The sequence below is a fragment of the Heptranchias perlo genome, chromosome 7 (assembly GCF_035084215.1).
Source record: "Heptranchias perlo isolate sHepPer1 chromosome 7, sHepPer1.hap1, whole genome shotgun sequence".
In the NCBI taxonomy this organism is placed as follows: domain Eukaryota; kingdom Metazoa; phylum Chordata; class Chondrichthyes; order Hexanchiformes; family Hexanchidae; genus Heptranchias; species Heptranchias perlo.
In genome coordinates, this window is record NC_090331.1 from 69,072,887 (window position 1) to 69,090,752 (window position 17,866).

The window sequence follows — 17,866 nt, forward strand, 5'->3', positions numbered from 1 at the left end:
AAAATATAGGGGTACAGAATCAGTACAACATTGGACATCCATCTTGTCTGTATTAATTATCTGTTATTTCCCTTACATACAAATGGGGGTAATTTTGCAAGTCTGAGTTTCTGGCAGGGAGCCTCACCCTCTGGGTGTGTGGATTCATAATATTACTGGGTGTTCATACATTTTTTAAAAAGATCAAAGCATAACAAAAGGACGGAAGGAACTGAAGAAACTATAGAAGCACAGTTTGGATACGTACAGCCAATTTAGCTTTCTACTCTTTATATAATGCCATCATCATCATTTCAGATACCAATTGAATAGATGAAGGTGTTGATGTTTGTTCCTTCAGACGAAATGTGTGTTTAACTGAAGTAACTAGCACCAGCACCTGACGTTTCTCTATCCAAGTGTAATGCACCAACCCAATTACTCAATGCTGACAAGATCTTATCGTGTTTTAATTGCTGATATGTGTTATTGACAAATATCATTATAAATCTGTCAGGCCATTGATGAGGTACCAGTCAAACCCAATAGTTCAATGTTTTATCACAAGGGTCAATGTTTTATTTTAAAAATTTTCAAAAGCCTAGTTGATGTTCTGTGGTGTTGTTCATGGGCAATTTTTTGGTCTCCACCTTGCTATAACTCTCTGTTTGTCTCCAACACTAACTCTTTCCACCTCTCTTTGTCTTTCTCCTCTCTTTTTCTCTCGCACATTCTCCCTCATTGTCATCTTCTGTCTCTTTTTCACTCTTTCTGCATGTTCCTCTGTCTCCTTTCTTTCGTGTACACTTTTTCTCTCTATCTTCTCCATATGCGTCTCTCTTTCTCTAGGTCACTCACTGGCTCCTTTTATTCCCACTTTCCATGGACACCTTAAGCCACACTTGAAATCCAACTTTCTGATAACCACATAAATCATCATGTCTCTCCTTGTGTATGAAGGAGGAAGTGGACGGGTGAATTGGCGGGGGTATGTGCATACCTGAAGGGAGCGGTGCCTGGGGAGGAGTGGTGGGCTGGGGAGTCACACTACGGAATAGAATGCATTTCTACCCCAGCTGGATGGCCTTTGTGATGCTGTTGGACTGGGTCTATTGCAATGACCCCGGCTGATATTTGTGGGTCTGGGATCTGTTGCAACACATGCTGCTGAGAGAGAAACATGCGGCTAGTGATGTGGCCTGAGAGGAAGTGGGGCACTTAACCAATGCACGGGAACAGCAACAGAGCAGAGGCCAGCAAGGAACCAGTCATGTGGTTACCAGGGACCAATGAGGTGACTCAAAACAATCTTTTTTTATAACATAACTTGCGTATTTTTGCCCATTTTTAATTAGCTGTTATTGCTGTCTTAGGTTCCCCTGCACTTGTATGCTGGCTAGACTTTTCTGAGCATTGCTAAGTATATTCATACATTGGGGTTTCAACGACCAAACATCTTGTTCATCCAATTTCCTTAATTTTAATAATTTGATGGATATTGATTAATACGGTCCTCCAAAAGAAGTGCAGATCTGGATATGCTCAGTAGATGTGCGGATGGGTACCATCCCCTGCACACACTTGCCAGTACATCAAAGGTGTACGAACCTTTATTTTCAAAGGTAATGGAGGTATGATTAGGATGTAAACAAACTTTTGAACTACATCAGCCGTGCTTTTCTGCACATGGATCCAGTGAAGTCCATAGCCCACATTTTCTCAATACTTCTCATCTCTCACACACTTAACTGATTTCTGTGGTCTCCCCCAGGCATCCTCAGTTCTATGCGTCATACTGAACTTTAAATCCAAAATGTTTTGGTGTTGACATCCTTAATGGGAAAAAACTTTCAGAGCAGACAAATTGGTCATAAATAGAGCCTTATAATCCAAGTGGGAGAAGAAATTACAGGTCCAAAGAAGGCAAAATAAAGTTGCTTGCCAGGTCGAAACTCACTCGCCAGCTCAAAAGGTTTCACTGTATCATTATAGATTAGTTGACCAAGTCTGTGAAAGCAAATTATCTGCGTGTTATACTACAGAGAAGGCTTGATATTTGGATCATAAAATCCTAATGTACTAGCCTCCACGTCTTAACAGTATTGGATTTTGAGCAATTTGCAAGGTCATTTTTCTAATGGGCTAGGTATGTAAATATTTTAATCACAATGGGTAGCAGAAACGTTATTAAAATGCTGTTTTGGTTCTTCATTTATACTGTTACATGTTATAGTTGAATGGCCCAATGTGTCTTGATAGTTTGATTGACTTAAAATGCAGCCATGCTTTCTATCTGCATGTAAATATTTAGGTCAGGCCTTGTTCAGCTGTTGAAACACTCTTGAATGACTGTTTGCCAGAAGCATCTGAAAAAGATAGCTGAGTCAGAGCAGAACTTTGATCTTTTTTGAATGGCTTCATCTCAAGCCAGAGTTGTTTGTTTTTCCCATTTTTCTTTGAATGTGGGTGATTCCAGCACAGCAGCATTTTCTGCCTGTCCCCAGTTGCCTGAGGGTATTAAGAGTCAGCCACATAGTGTGGGACTGGAGTAACATGTAGGGCAGACTGGGTAGCAGTGGTAGATTCCCTTCTCTGAAGGACATTAGTCAACCAATTGGGTTTTTACAACAATCCGGCAGCTTTTGTGGTCAGTTTCAGGCACCAGCTGACAAATTACTAGATTTATTGAATTCAAGTTCACAATTTGTCACGGTGGGCCTTGAACGCAAAACCTCTGAGTTACTGGTCTAGTACCATAAATAACCATTAGGTTACCATAGCCTCTAAGTAGAGTTGACAGAGTGAAACATCTATTGACTGATTTGAAGAAAAGGAAAATAATCTCAAAGTGTTCCTGCAAAAAAAGGGGGTGGGATAATTTTAACTCTTATCTATCAATATCATTTAAAAAAATTGAGGAAACCTAGGGTGGTTTTCCCACAAATTGAAGAATTGTTTTGCTTTTGGCAAAATTAATATTGTAGCCCGACTGCTAGTTGATTTTGTGTCACTCCCACTGGATTGAATGGGAATCTGCAATTACAGAAGTGTTTGTGCTCTCTACCTACATTGTTCACTTAAGCAATAATGTTCCAAGCAGCCATTACTAAGAGTTCAATCATTAGGACAAAGAGCAAAGAGAGAGGGCACCAAAAGAAATGGACTGCATTAATATTGATTCCCTTCAAAATGTCTGAGTGTTCCACGTACAATGAATTACTTTGGAGTGTTGTGATTGTTGTAAAGTAAGCAAACACAGCAGCCATTTTGTGCATAGCAAACTCCCACAAACATTAATGAGATGAATGACCTGTTAATTTGTTTTTGGTAGTGAGCATTATGGAAGGAATGTTCCCAGGGCACTGAAGAACTGACTCTTCAAATAATGTCTTAATGTTCAACTAATCCACTGAAAGAGTCTTGATTTAATGAAATAAAGAGAGAGAGAGAGAGAGAGAAAGAGAGAAAGAACTTACATTTAGAAAGCACCTTTCACGTCCTCAGGACATGTCAAAGTGCTTTACAGCCAATGAATTACCTTTGTTACAATGTAGGGAAACGTGGCAGCCAATTTGTACACAGCAAAGTCCTGGAAACAGCAATGAGATAAACGACCAGTTAATCTGTTTTTGGAATTGGTGATTGAGGGATAAAAGTTGGCCAGGAGTACTCCCTTGCTCTTCTCCCAATAGTGCCATGGGATCTTTTACATCCACACAAACAGGCAGACAGGGCCTCAATTTAACATCTCATCTGAAAGAGAACACCTCCAATAATGCAGTATTCCCTCAGTAATGCATTGAAGCATCAGCCCAGATTAGGTGTGTAAATCCTGGAGTGGGACTTGAACCCACAGCTTTGTCTCTCAGAGGTGAGAATGCAATCAACTACCCTGAATCAACACATAACCTGAGCATCGGGTTTTAAGTGGAGACTGAAACAAAATTCTCACAGCATGGTAATTAAAAACTTCACATGACTTAGTTGAAGGCATTCTCTGACTCTAGCAACAGTACTAAGACTTCACATTCAGAAAGATGGTACAATAGATAATATTTATCATCATCTGCATGTTATGTCTAACTGCTGACTCTTGAATTTTTTTTTATTTGGGTGTGTATGTATTTTGGAAGTGCAATCTCAGGTTCCATAGATATGTCTACACAACGATCTTGTGGTCAATTTAAATTATTAGATTAAACAATGGAAAGCACATTTGAAAGGGACTCTTTCTCTTCCTGTGGATGCTTCATTCAAGATGTCATGACTACAAAATAACATATATGCTAATCAACAAATGGTTTTGAATATCAATACATTTCTCATAAAACTCACGGGAGCAGGTAGGCTTGTGGATTATTTAATTGCATCACTTTCATTAGCTGGCTAATCTGAACTAATCCAATGAATCTATCCTGCTGCTCATTATTCTTAGTGAGTAGCTCCTGAGTATCAATACAATTGATCACCCATGAAGCCATAAGGTTTTTATTAGAAGCTGATAAAGTTTGCATTGACTTACTGATAGTTCCACATCAACAAGCCATCTGCTTTTATGGTTCATATATTAGCATCGTCTTGCTTCCTTAGCACATGCTGAGGACTGATAAGTGGAGCTTGTAATATGTAGGGCTCTTAATATTTGTAACAGGTTGTTTCATGAAACACAATAAGGAATGTAATAGAGTCTACTCAACCCAAATTTAGTAAATATGTAAGAACTGACAGAATGAGATTTATAGGCACTGTTTGCTGTGGATATGCCCTAGGCTATGGCTATTCTGGGATAATATTTTTACATTATTAATAGCTCTTTTGAAAATGAGAACTGTTAAAATCCTGCCTTAGCATTATTGGATGAACCAGTTGTGTCTTAAGGCTCCAAGCATAAAATGCAATTACGTCTTGCAGGCCTTTAAGTAGCAAATTCCCATACTTCAAGCTGGAAAAGCACCACAGGCACTGGTTTTAAAATATGGTCCAGTGATCTTAAAGACATCGGGCCGAACCATTCGTTCGACTTGCACTTGCCCATAGACTTTCTATGAGCTTTTACAAGGCAACTTCCTCTATGTGAACAGGGCAAGCAGCTGGGTATCTCCTTAACCAATCAGATTGAAGAATCGTTAATAAGCAGTGCAGAGTTTATCGGGAAGTGTAAGTTAGAATAGTGAATTCAGTATCAAATCAGGTACAGATTAAATAAATAGAGGCAAAGAAATATTGGATTAAGGATCAGAGATAAAGGAGACAGAAAGAAAAAGGAAAAACATTTTTAAAAAAATGTCCAACAATAATGACAATCTGGAGGAATGAGACTCCACACTTGTAAAAGTTAATTTTCAGTGTCAGAGAGGTCGTTTGGCAATAGTCAAGACTTACCACGCCGTTAAAAGGGTACTTAAACTTGAAATGACTTGACTTAACTTTTGCTGGCAAGTTTTGTCCGTATCTGCGATGTAAGTGCAGGAACTTCACACCGTTCCATTCGCACAGCTTTTGGAGGAGCAGGGCATCTGGTACAGCAACTTCTGGATTTCCATGTTTAACTGCATACGTGCAGTCACCAGAAGTTGCTGTACGATTTGCACATAAATAACGGTGCGCAATGTTAGCCTCACCATTATTTTTACAGCAAAATCCGGCCCAATATGTACAGAATCTGAGCCAGAAGGTCTTGGATTCAATCTTCACTCCAGAGACTTGAGCACATAATCTAGGCTGAACACTTCAGTGCAGTACTGAGGGAGTGCCACATTCTTGGAGATGCTGTCCTTTGGATGAAATATCAAACTGAGACCTCAGCTGCCGTCTTAGAATGTAAAAGATCCCATGGCACTATTCAAACAAGAGCATGGAGTTCTCCTGGTATCCTGACCAACATTTATCTCTCAACACACACCGCCAAAACTGATTATCTGGTCATTCATCTCATTCCTGTTTATGGGACCTTGCTGTGCACACATTGGCTGCCATGTTTCCCCACATTACAACACTTCAAAAGGACTAAACGGGCTGTGAAACACTTTGGGACATTCTGAAGTCATGAAAGGTGCTGTATAAATGCGAGTTCTTTCTTTCTTCTAATATCATAACATCTTAAAAGACAACCACATAATCCAATGTTTGTGATCATATATAGCTTACCTGGAACTTTATCCTACTGGTATCTTAATCTCAACCTAACCTACACTTCTCTTTAAAGTTAAAAGTTGTTCCAGTTCTTCCTAAGTTTGAAAGTTACTGAATAATTGCTGCAGCAGAAATTAGGCCAGGCAGACTCCCTCAATCATCACCACACCAGTTATTTGGGGGCCTGCACCTCATATTGGTTGAAGTGTCACAGATTAGGTGGTCCATCACTAGTCCTCTTGCAAAGATTGTGGGAAGACTTCTCCTGCAAAAATAGCAAATAGAAAATTTCTGCATTAGTATTGAAGATGTGGTGCAGCCTACATTCCAACTGGTGTGAAAGGAAGAGTGGAAAGCATGCAAGTTGTTTGAGGAGCCATAGTGGTGGGTGAACAAGAGTACAGCAATTCTGTGAGTGAAAGAAAGCCTTGAACTTCTGTCACCAAGTTGGAGCTGCCCCTTCACTGAGATGATAGTGAGTGGTGTGAGATGTGAGGGGTTGTAAAATATGTGTGTTGGTGCCAGTGCTTTGCAGGCTGCATTGTGGATGTGGCACCATACTGTGGTCTGAGTTCTTGGTGTATACATAGTATGTGCATTCCTTTCCTTTTAGTGGACACCATTTCACAAAGCTTACCTTGACATTCTTCTTCATGGGGAAGTCATGTCTGACAAATTTGCTTGAGTTCTTTGAGGACATAACGTACAGGGTGGATAAAGGAGAACCAGTGGACGTAGTGTATTTAGACTTCCAGAAGGCATTCGACAAGGTGCCACATAAAAGATTATTGCTCAAGATAAAGAATCACTGGATTGGGGGTAATATTCTGGCATGGGTGGAGGATTGGTTATCTAACAGGAAGCAGAGAGTTGGGATAAATGGTTCATTCTCGGACTGGCAACCAGTAGCCAGTGGTGTTCCGCAGGGGTCGGTGCTGGGTCCCCAACTCTTTACAATCTATATTAACGATTTGGAGGAGGGGACCGAGTGTAACGTATCAAAGTTTGCAGATGATACAAAGATGGGAGGGAAAGTGGAGAATGAGGAGGACATAAAAAACCTACAGGGGGAGATAGACAGGCTGGGTGAGTGGGCGGAGATTTGGCAGATGCAATACAATATTGGAAAATGTGAGGTTATGCACTTTGGCAGGAAAAATCAGAGAGCAAGTTATTATCTTAAAGGCGAGAAACTGGAAAGTACTGCAGTACAAAGGGATCTGGGGGTCCTAGTGCAAGAAGATCAAAAAGTTAGTTTGCAGGTGCAGCAGGTGATCAAGAAGGCCAATGGAATGTTGGCTTTTATTGCTCGGGGGATAGAATATAAAAACAGGGAGGTATTGCTGCAGTTATATAAGGTATTGGTGAGACCGCACCTGGAATACTGCATACAGTTTTGGTCTCCATACTTAAGAAAAGACATACTTGCTCTCGAGGCAGTACAAAGAAGGTTCACTCGGTTAATCCCGGGGATGAGGGGGCGGACATATGAGGAGAGATTGAATAGATTGGGATGCTACTCATTGGAGTTCAGAAGAATGAGAGGCGATCTTATTGAAACATATAAGATTGTGAAGGGGCTTGATCGGGTGTATGCAGTAAGGATGTTCCCAAGGATGGGTGAAACTAGAACTAGGGGGCATATTCTTAGAATAAGGGGCTGCTCTTTCAAAACTGAGATGAGGAGAAACTTCTTCACTCAGAGGGTGGTAGGTCTGTGGAATTTGCTGCCCCAGGAAGCTGTGGAAGCTACATCATTAAATAAATTTAAAACAGAAATCGACAGTTTCCTAGAAGTAAAGGGAATTAGGAGATACGGGGAGTGGGCAGGAAATTGGACATGAATTTAGATTTGAGGTTAGGATCAGATCAGCCATGATCTGATTGAATGGCGGAGCAGGCTCGAGGGGCCGATTGGCCTACTCCTGCTCCTATTTCTTATGTTCTTATGTTCTTATGTTCATTTCCAAAAACCTTTTGCGCATTTGCATCCATGACCTAAGGATGTGGGAGATTGCATTCATTCTGTTTGCACCCTTCTGCTCAGCCTGTTGCAAAGCAATTCTGCTAGCAGGGCTCCATGCTGCCCCAAAGATGACCATTTCCTGACCATCACCAACTCCAGCAGAACCTCTAGGTTGTCTTCAGTGAAACGATCAATTCTCAGTGCTTCTCCAGCCTTCTCAGTTAGTCACCATCAAAAATCCAGCTGTGGATCCCTTTCGGTGCAGTAGCTCTTTAAGAGCTGTTGCACTTCAGGTTTCCTTCCCCAAGGTGCTGCAGTGCTCCCTGCACGCAAAGAGCATATTTAAATTAACTGACCCAGTAGAATCCAGTATAGTTGGGAGGCCTCACAAACAAGACCGGTAAGGAGAGTACTGCTCAATTTTAACCCCAATCAGGGATTGGGCCTTATATCTATTCAAGGACAAGGTGTTGGGAATTTTTAAAATAGCAGCCATGACTACTGTACCTTTGTCACCTCCAGACTCAACTATTCCAATGCTTTCATGACCGGCCTCCCTTTCTCTTCCCTCCATAAAATTAAGCTCATCCATAACTCTGCTGCCTGTATCCTATCTGCAGCGTCCTGCTCACCCACCACACTTATCCTCACTGCATCTCCAACTCCCTGTTCTCCTTAAAATTCACCTCTGACCATCTCTCCTAATATCTGTATCTTTGGCTGAGCATCCATTTTTTGATTACTCCTCTGTGAAGTGCTGTGGGACATTTTTCTATGTAAAAGGTGCTAAATAAATGCAAGTTATTGTAATTTTAAGCATTCCTTTGTCCTTTTGGTTCATGAGCCTGCAGATGGACCAAATACATTGCCCTGGAAATTCAACAGGGATTCTCCCAAGGTCTTGGCGTTTCTCTGGGGGTTCTGCCAATCTCCTGCTGAAGTTACGATGGGAGATTGGAGAACACATGTAGATATGGGGAAAAAGCGGGAACAGGGTACTGAGTTAGATGATCAGCGATGATCATTTTGAATGGCGGAGCAGGCCCGAAGGGCCAAATAGCCCACTCTTGCTCCTATTTTCTATGTTCTATGTCTCAAGACCACTGTCTAGAGTGTAGGTGTCACCTTCAAAGGAAATGGCTTGCCCCTGTTTATATAACTAATTGCACACAGATCCCTGTGGGCTTGACTGATTCCTCAGAGAATGTATGCACATTTACCATTGCTAGAAAGAGAGGGAGGGACTGATTTCACCTGGCTCTTCTGGTGAACTCGAACCATAACCCCAGTAGGATTCAGGCAGAATGATTCACAAATAGATTGGGACATGGGTACCAGTGGGGCCCGCTTGCACCTTTCTGGAGGCCAGTGGGCCTCACCTTACCGGGTTGCTGGCCTCCAGACATATGGTGGGTCCCATATGGGCCCAGGGAAGTGGGAACTCCCAGCCCCTTCCAAGACTGAGTGGGAAATCCCAGTTTAGGTTGGGATGCAGCATAGCCAAGTCCTAGGCCTTTCTGAGCCATTCTGTCAGAGTTAAATTCAGTCCTTGTGACTCTTTCTTGCAGTGCTAAACATGTATACATTGTCTGAGGAATCAATCAAATAATTTCGTCCAGACTGGGGTCTGTTTGCAATTAAAAATATAAACAACAGGAAGCCATCCGCCTTGATGCTAGCACCTATACTCCAGACAATTTCTGTATATTTGCTTTATCTACAGGGTCTCAAGCCAAAAGAACACAGGAATACTGGAGAAAAATAACAGTCATGGCTTCCATTTTAAAAGGTTTCCAGCACCTTGGCCTCGCTGCAATTTCACATGAAAAGATATAATGGCTGATTTCTGTATTGGGGTTAAAATTGGCCTATGCTCTCCTTACCCACACTGTTTTAAAACCTCCCAGTCTGAGAATAATGTTAGTATTGGTCCCCCTCGTAGAATACACCTGTCTGCTACCATTTTTACTTCATTCTAAATTGATTCAAATAATCCAGCTTTGTTCTTCACTGTGTTAGTCCTTGATAAGTGCAACTAGTTCAGGAAGCCCAAATGTGAATTTTTAGAAAAGCAGAATAGTAGTTACAACTTGATCGCATGGTTTCATAGAACCATCTTTGTAATTGTATTTGCTGAATTGAACCAGTATTTATTTATTTTGATGTATACTTGCAAAATCTCTCCTACCCAATGCATCAATCTCTAGTTAAGCAAATCACATAACATCAAAGAAGTAAGCGATTCTAAGAACCCTGCAGCTGTGCTTTAGTTACTTACAAACATAAATGGTAGAATGAAACCTCCCGACCACAGTTCTTCCAGAATTACACATGTGCACTAATACAGTTCTATGGAGAATGTTCCAGATCTTGCAGTTTATGTATTCAGGTTGAATGTTCCTTTAAATAAATTCATCGTGCATTGGTGGGGATCTTGAATGAGTATTTGAATCAAGGCAGACACTGCAATTTCTTTTTACGGTTAAAATTATTTGTACAGAAGGAAATAAAAATGGTATTTTTGAATAAGGAAGCGTCAATAGTTATAAAAGTGTCTCTTTCTCTTAAAAAATTGAAGCTTCACACCTGAGAAATGCAGTTACCCCTCTACGTACGCCAACATCAAGAACTTCTGGTCCTGCTGTGCTTTTTGGGGATAAATCTATGCCAGCACATTACTGGAGTCAATGCAGGAAACCCATGTGAGCTCGGCTTTAGAATGGGGGCGGGCCTATGTTAATGAGCAGCAGAGGATTTCAGCGGACGTACATCGTAAGTGGCGCCAACAATCGAGGAAATTCGCGCTTGTGATGTTTCGGCGTAAAACCGACATAAATTAGTTACAGGTAAATTTCTTCAGAAAAGAAACAGCACAACTCTGCTCTTAAGCCATAGTTACGCTGAAAGTTCCAGGAAATTCCCGGCCTAAGTTGCAGTTCATAGGAGGGTTGGACTGGCTTATAAAAACTGCCCTTTGCAGCGAGCATGAGCGAAGAGCGTTGGGAGAGGGCCTGAATTGTAACAGGTCTGTGTTCTGCCTCACCAGAACTTCCAAAAAAAGTTAAATCCCACATTGAAGGAACGAGCAGTATGCAAGTCATGCCGCAAATATTGCACTTTTATGAGAAGTTGAGCCAAGCAAAAGTAAAAAACTGGCCAAAATCACGTAGTACCTCTAGGCCACAGAAGGTGACCCTCATACACAGGAAAACATGATTGAAGCTGATATGTCTGTAGTGAAGGATATCTTCTTTGCTCCTTTCTAGCTCTGCCCTGCCTTGCCTTTAATTGAAAGTATTTTAAGTAAAAATACCCATATCATTTTATCTGATGGTTGTTGCACGTCTGTTTGTGCAACATGTTGCTACTTGCCTATTTATATATTACCTACACTTAAAACCTGGATCTAACAGACCTTAGTAATGTACAGATTTTACAGAATAAATGGAAGTGGAAATTTGGACATAGTGGTCAAAGTGTTTTATGCCATCCTCAATTAGTATATTCATTAGGTACAAAGATCACCTTCTGCAGAAATGTGTCCCTGCAAGAATAACAGCAAGGCCTACTTTATGCGAGCAAAAATGACAATGTAACTTTACCTGATATCAAACAGCAAGTGCGTGTTTTTCGACAAGTAAAAACGAAACTCTTCCGTGTATAATTTATAGTTTAATCTAGTATATGTGGTACTCCTCTCCACTGCAACATGCATGCATATGTGATGTAGTGCTGCTTAGTTTTCCAGAAGTTTCTACAACAAAAGCAATTGTTAATAAAGATGCACACTCCCAGGGATGTGTCATAATGACTTCCCTGGAGGGATTTCTATCAGACACTTAGAGAACACAAGCTCAGTTGCTGTATTGTATTGTTCTGAAAACCCCTAATTAAAAATAAAATGTTGCCATCAACAACAAAGGATTGGCCTGATGGATAATCGTAGACATACCAGAGCTACTGCACATTGTTGTCTCATTGAGACTCCCTTAGCTAGGCTTCATTCTACATTTTTCCCAGATGAGCTCTTCCCTCTAGCTGCATCCAGTATATTCCCAGGCAAGACTTTACTAAACACATTCTCAGACCTGCTGCACAGGCTCCAACACCCACCACAATATTTCCCAAACCCAAGCATACAGTTCCCCTATTGTCATTCTGCAGCCACCATTATTTTTTTTATTTAACAGCAGGATTAGATCACAGCGTCAAATGTTGCCAATGGAATTTAACAGGATAATACAACATTTTCCTAATATTACAACAAATATAATACAAATTCCCACCAGAATTAAAATTAAAACTGGCAAAACTGAGTTTCTATAATGTCAGTTTGCTTCTGGGTTAACAAAACCAGAATGATCTGATTGAGCTTAGCTCAGTTTCTGGCCAGATCCCCACAAAACAAACTAATTATTTGATGTGAATGATCTTCCCAAGAGAATTTCAGGTCTAGACTTTTTTGGTTAAATGTTTTAGGCTCTGAAGATCTGCGGAGGCAAGGTTGCGGCAGTTACTTTGGGATCATGCTCACCCTGACCCCATCGAAGTTGATGGGGCCAGGGAGAGGATCCTGCAGGAATGAGCAGGCCTTTGTAGTGATCTATAGTGCCCCTCCCACCAAAGACCCCTGAAACACCAGTGTTAAATATCTGGCCCGGGGTTGGGGAAGCTGGTTCATCCTCCTGGAAATTGGTAGTTGGTCCCCCTGAATAGCCCTTTGTGTCGGGGGCTGCTGGGACCTGGCATGTCCAGGTCCCAGCAAAGTTTCCAGCTGTCCCTCCAGACTCCCGCCAGAGTTACGGTGGGAGTTGGCCAGAATGGCTGAGTAAGCTTGGGGTCTTACTGTTTGTCTATACAAATGTATCTGTGTAAATATTTATTTCTCGCAGCCCCAACATAAATGTTTTCATGATGTCAAACAAATTCTTGAAAAAAATTTCAATAGCACTGATTTTAATCAAAAACAAATTAAATGTTCTCATTACTGGCCAATACTTATCCCTCAACCAACTTCACTAAAACAGATTGTCTGGTCATTATCTCATTGCTGTTTGAGGGACCTCGCTGTGCGCAAACTGGCTGCTACGTTTCCTAAATTACAACAGTGGCTACACTTCAAATGCAATGGCAGTAAAGCGCTTTGGGGAGTCCTGAGGTCATGAAAGGCGTTATTTATATACAAGTTATTTCTTTCTTTTTACTTGATATAGATCATCTTTGTTTTTGTTGCATATGTTGAAGTATGATGCAAAGGAACATTGGTTTTCTAAAAATAATTTTGGGTCAAAATGAGTAACTCACTAATACTTAGAAGAATATGTTAATATATATGTTTTGACATAACGGAAGTGATGACCGGATTTCGATGATGTGCTTTGAAATATTTTAAGGAATGCTACTTGTGATGTAACATTGTTTGCAGTCAATTCTTCATAGAATTTTCCAGCATCGTGCTGGTTTCTTTTAACGGCATCATATTTGCCATCTGGCATATAAACATAAACAGAGTACTTGTGCAAAATCTGCAATAGTCAACATATGTTGACATTATTTCAGTAAAATTCTTGACACCCACAAACAATAGAAACGAGTAGATAATCCTAGGATGTTAAAACTTAAAATACAGTGGGGTAGATTTTGACTTTGTGCGATAGTGTAAAACGGGTGATAGCGAATCGGCAGCTTATTGTCAATGGAAATTAATATCGGGAGATTTGTAAAATGGGCTGCTGATTCACTATCACCCATTTCACACTATTGCATAAAGTCAAGATCCACCCCAGTGACATTTAACCATGAGAATAAGCTAAGAGAATAAGGGGTTAAAACAGTATTTGCAACACCCCCCACCCCGCCCCAAAGACAACAGGCTGCACAAAATAATATAAAACTGAACCAGCAATAAAGTCCATAGAAAGTATTAGGCAGCAACTGATGTCCGAACCTAAAGTCACTGTGGTGAGGTCCTGTCCTGGAATGTTGGCTGTGGATTGTACCAATTGAGTCGTTGAATGGGTTTATATATTTAATATTTCACTTGCTCTCAGCTTCATTGGGTCAGTCGGTAGAACTCTTGCCTCTGAGTCAGAAGTTGTCCATTCAACCCATACTTACAAAACAACAGCAATAACTTGCATTTATATAGCGCCTTTAACATAAAACATCCCAAGGCACTTCACCGGAGCGATAACCTAGGCTGATGCCTGACTAGAATAACGAGGGAATGCTGAATTTCTGGAGGTGTTGTCCTTTAGGTGAGCTGTTCAACCGAGGCTTCATCTGCCTTCTCCATTGGTTAAAGATCTCAGCACATTCTTTGCAGAACAGCAGAGAGTTCTTACTGTGTCCTGGCCAACATTCCTCCCTGTACTTCAAAGCAGATCATTGTACTTGAAGCTCTTTGAGGCGTGATGAGACACTATGAAGCAGATTTTACAAAGTAATGGATCCAGCCCAGATCTTCACGTGACGAGAGCACAAAGCAGGAATTTGGACATGGAGGTCAGTGTGCCTAACACATTGGGAATGGGAAATGTGCAGGCATGCTGATTTCTGTGCTCGGATTCCTGATATGCAATCCTGCCTCGCGAAGCTTTGTGCTGGGAGCGCTTATTCATAAAATCTATATACAAATTTCTTTTTCATTCTGCCAAATATGATGTGCTTACATTGAGGTAAAATCTTGATTTTGTTCACATTCACAATCACTATCAAGTCCACCATTTAGTCACTTTTATTAACATTTTCGTTGGAAATGTATGCCTGGTTCTGGCTGGAAAATCTTGACTCAGCTGCAGAACAACTTAATGAAAACCAACATCCACATAAAGTGTATTGAAGTGCATCAGTCTGCAACATGACATTCTGTGATGTACCTTCTCAAAGCAGTACCGTCTCCAAACAAGGAAGGAACTTGCCAAGTGCTGTCAGGAGTGACTAAAACAAAAGCCACAGCTGTCAGGGATATACCTGTTGTGTTGAACACTTCAGCATTTCCTAACCCCGATGCAAGCTTCAACTTTAATGCATCATCTGTTGGAACAGATTATATTAATAAAGGCCTTGCATATACCTTGAGTGAAATGATCATCTTTGTTCAAAGGTAAATGACTGTTATACTAATCGTAGGAGCTCCAGTGGGAAGAAAAGCCAAATCATCTGCAGATCTTCTTGGAGAACAACTCTCAGGGTAAGATGGAACTTAAGCAAAGGTCATCGCCATTCTCCAACATTCAGTATATTGTTTGATTAACTTTATGCCTTCCTCATTTGTATCAAAAGGCAACTATAAGAGGCCAGGTTCATATTTGTGTCATCTTTAAAACTGATTCTAACTAGTGTGCCAGCACCAGTGCAACTAATCTCTTAAATTCTCCTTTGACCTCAAGAGCAAATTTTTCCTCAGAAAACAAACTGGTGACAATTAGATAGGACAGGGAGCCTTAGTAGTGAGGATGTGTTGAAGAGAGTGAGAGTACAGTGGAGTAGAGTCCAGTTCCATTCACAGCAAGTTGCCTTTCATTTGTTTCATTGATTGGATGGACAGAAAAGATGATCAAAAATTTGAACTTTTTTTTAAAAAAGGAAAACATTAAGATGTTCTTTCCACAAGAAATTATTTATATGATCTTCCCAGGACATAATATGATAACAGTAGATTTAGGGAGTGTGCACTCCACATCTCCATTAGGACAGCCAGCAAGTTGCGACAGTGAATTTGGAAAAATCTTAGCTGGCACCTCCTGGGAACATAAAATTGTAGATTAGAGTTTGTACCTGGGAATGTTAAGCTTGCTTTGACACCTGTCTGGGGAGCCAGAAGGCACTGGTCTTGTGCCTAACTGAGAATAAGGAGTAGTATGAAACTAGATGTGAGTGGCCTGGGTCAGCAGAGTATTTAGCTGGGGCTCAGAGGGTTAAATTATGAGGACAGGTTTCATAAACTTGGCTTGTTTCCTCTTGAGAATAGAAGTTTGAAGGATTCAAAAGGGTAGATACAGAGAAATTATTTCCTCTGATGGGGGAATCAAGAATAAGGGGACATAATGCCCCCTCAGGTAAGCACCTTTAAGAAAGTTTTCAATGTTCTGTTAAAACTGATGCCGATACATGCCATTGTAATCTTAAAATTAGAGCTAGGTCATTTAGGAGGGAAATCAGGAAACACTTTTTCACACAAAGGGTAGTAGAAATCTGTAACTTTCTTCCCCAAAAGGCTGTGGATGCTGGGATAATTGAGGCTTTCAAGACTGAGATCGATAATTTTTTGTTAGGAAAGGGCATCAGGAATACGGAGCTAAGCCGGGTACATGGGGTTGAGATACAGATTGGTCGTGATCTAATTGAAAGGCAGAGCAGGCTCGAGGGACTGAATGGCCTACACCTGTTCCTATGTTCCTACCTCAGAATCAACAGGTGTCTCTTGTGAGGCCTGACAGTTTTTGATTTTAATGAGAAATGGCATGTGCAGGCATCAGTTTTTAACAGAACATTGAAAACTTTCTTAAAGGTACTTACCCGAGGGGGGCATTTTGCCATATTTCTAGAGTATCAGACATTAGGTTTGCAAAAATAATAAATAGCATATAGTCAAATTGGAGTCTGGCTGACTTCTAGAAATTTTCAATACCAGTTGTGCAGCTATCATTACTGTTGTCAGATACACAAATATACAAGAATGGGGAAGAACAAGATCTGCAGCTGTGAGAAATAATGCGTACCTAGTCAGAGCTAAAGATAAAGGAACAAGGTGCACCCCAAAAAAGGATACCTTTCACCAGGATACATTGAATACGGACTTAGAACCTAAGAAATAGGAGCAGGAGTAGGCCATACCGCCCCTCGAACCTGCTTCAAGGAAAGGGGATCTCAACAAATTAATCTCTTCAAAAGTGGAATGGATACACAGTGGAAAATCCTTAGGGCACAAGAGTAATCTTAATTACATTGATGGGTCTCACAGCTTGGTTCTCAGATATTGGCAGATGATAGGGGGCAGATCTCAAGTAGTACATTTTATGAGTGGAACCTGATAAAGCCTTATTCTTTCATAAATTCATTGGGAATTTACTCTTATTGTATGCAAGCTTATATTGGTTTTTAATTTTAATTTTGTTAAGTTATTTTTATTTTTTATTTAGGCTTATCTTTATTGAGCTCCATTCCCTGGCAGAACAGGTGAACTGGAACCAGTCGACTCCATACTGCAACTGGACAGTAGAAAATGAACAAGAGAGGTGATTGTCTCCAATATTTCCTCCATCTATCTGGAGATATGCCAAGCCTCCACTATATCTCTCCCCAGGCAGGGTGGCCGAGATAAGGAACTCACTAGATGGGGAATGGCTGCACTATCGTTCCACTCATTATACTCATGATTTTAGACTTGTGTAAGTTTTTACGAGGTGAAGAAGTCGACTTTAATATCATTTGCTTCAGTAAAGAGGGCCCTTGAGCTGCAAGCTTTGGTAGTTGAGTCGCCACATCTTTAAAAGGTGCATTTTGGTCTTTGTGTAAGGTTAAAGAGAAATTCTTTTGTTAAACTGAAGCGATTTAGAATGACAGTTTAATAAAAGATTTTTTTTTCTGTAACTTTTCATAAAGAGCAAATTATACCCATAAATGTTTAAGAATGGAGCAGTGTTTATGTTTTCATAGTGTAGCATTTAAATTCTACGGGCTGGATTTTCTTTTTCCTGTCTCTACGTGGGCTGAGCAGGATTTCCATCACCTGACCCAACCCCAGCTTCCGAGGTGAGGGGTCATTATGTATTCATGGCAGGCTCC

At 40.7% G+C, this 17,866-nt stretch overlaps 1 long non-coding RNA gene across 1 annotated transcript in view; it reads right to left on the bottom strand.

The window, feature by feature from the left end:
- LOC137323340 (uncharacterized) overlaps nucleotides 1-17,866 on the bottom strand; it is a 68,148-nt gene continuing 50,282 nt past the window's right edge. Inside the window, exons 2-3 of the long non-coding RNA XR_010963358.1 lie at nucleotides 6,127-6,376; nucleotides 1-1,986 (exon numbers count right to left, since the gene is read on the bottom strand). This is a non-coding gene — a long non-coding RNA (uncharacterized lncRNA). The remainder of the gene's footprint in view (nucleotides 1,987-6,126; nucleotides 6,377-17,866) is intronic.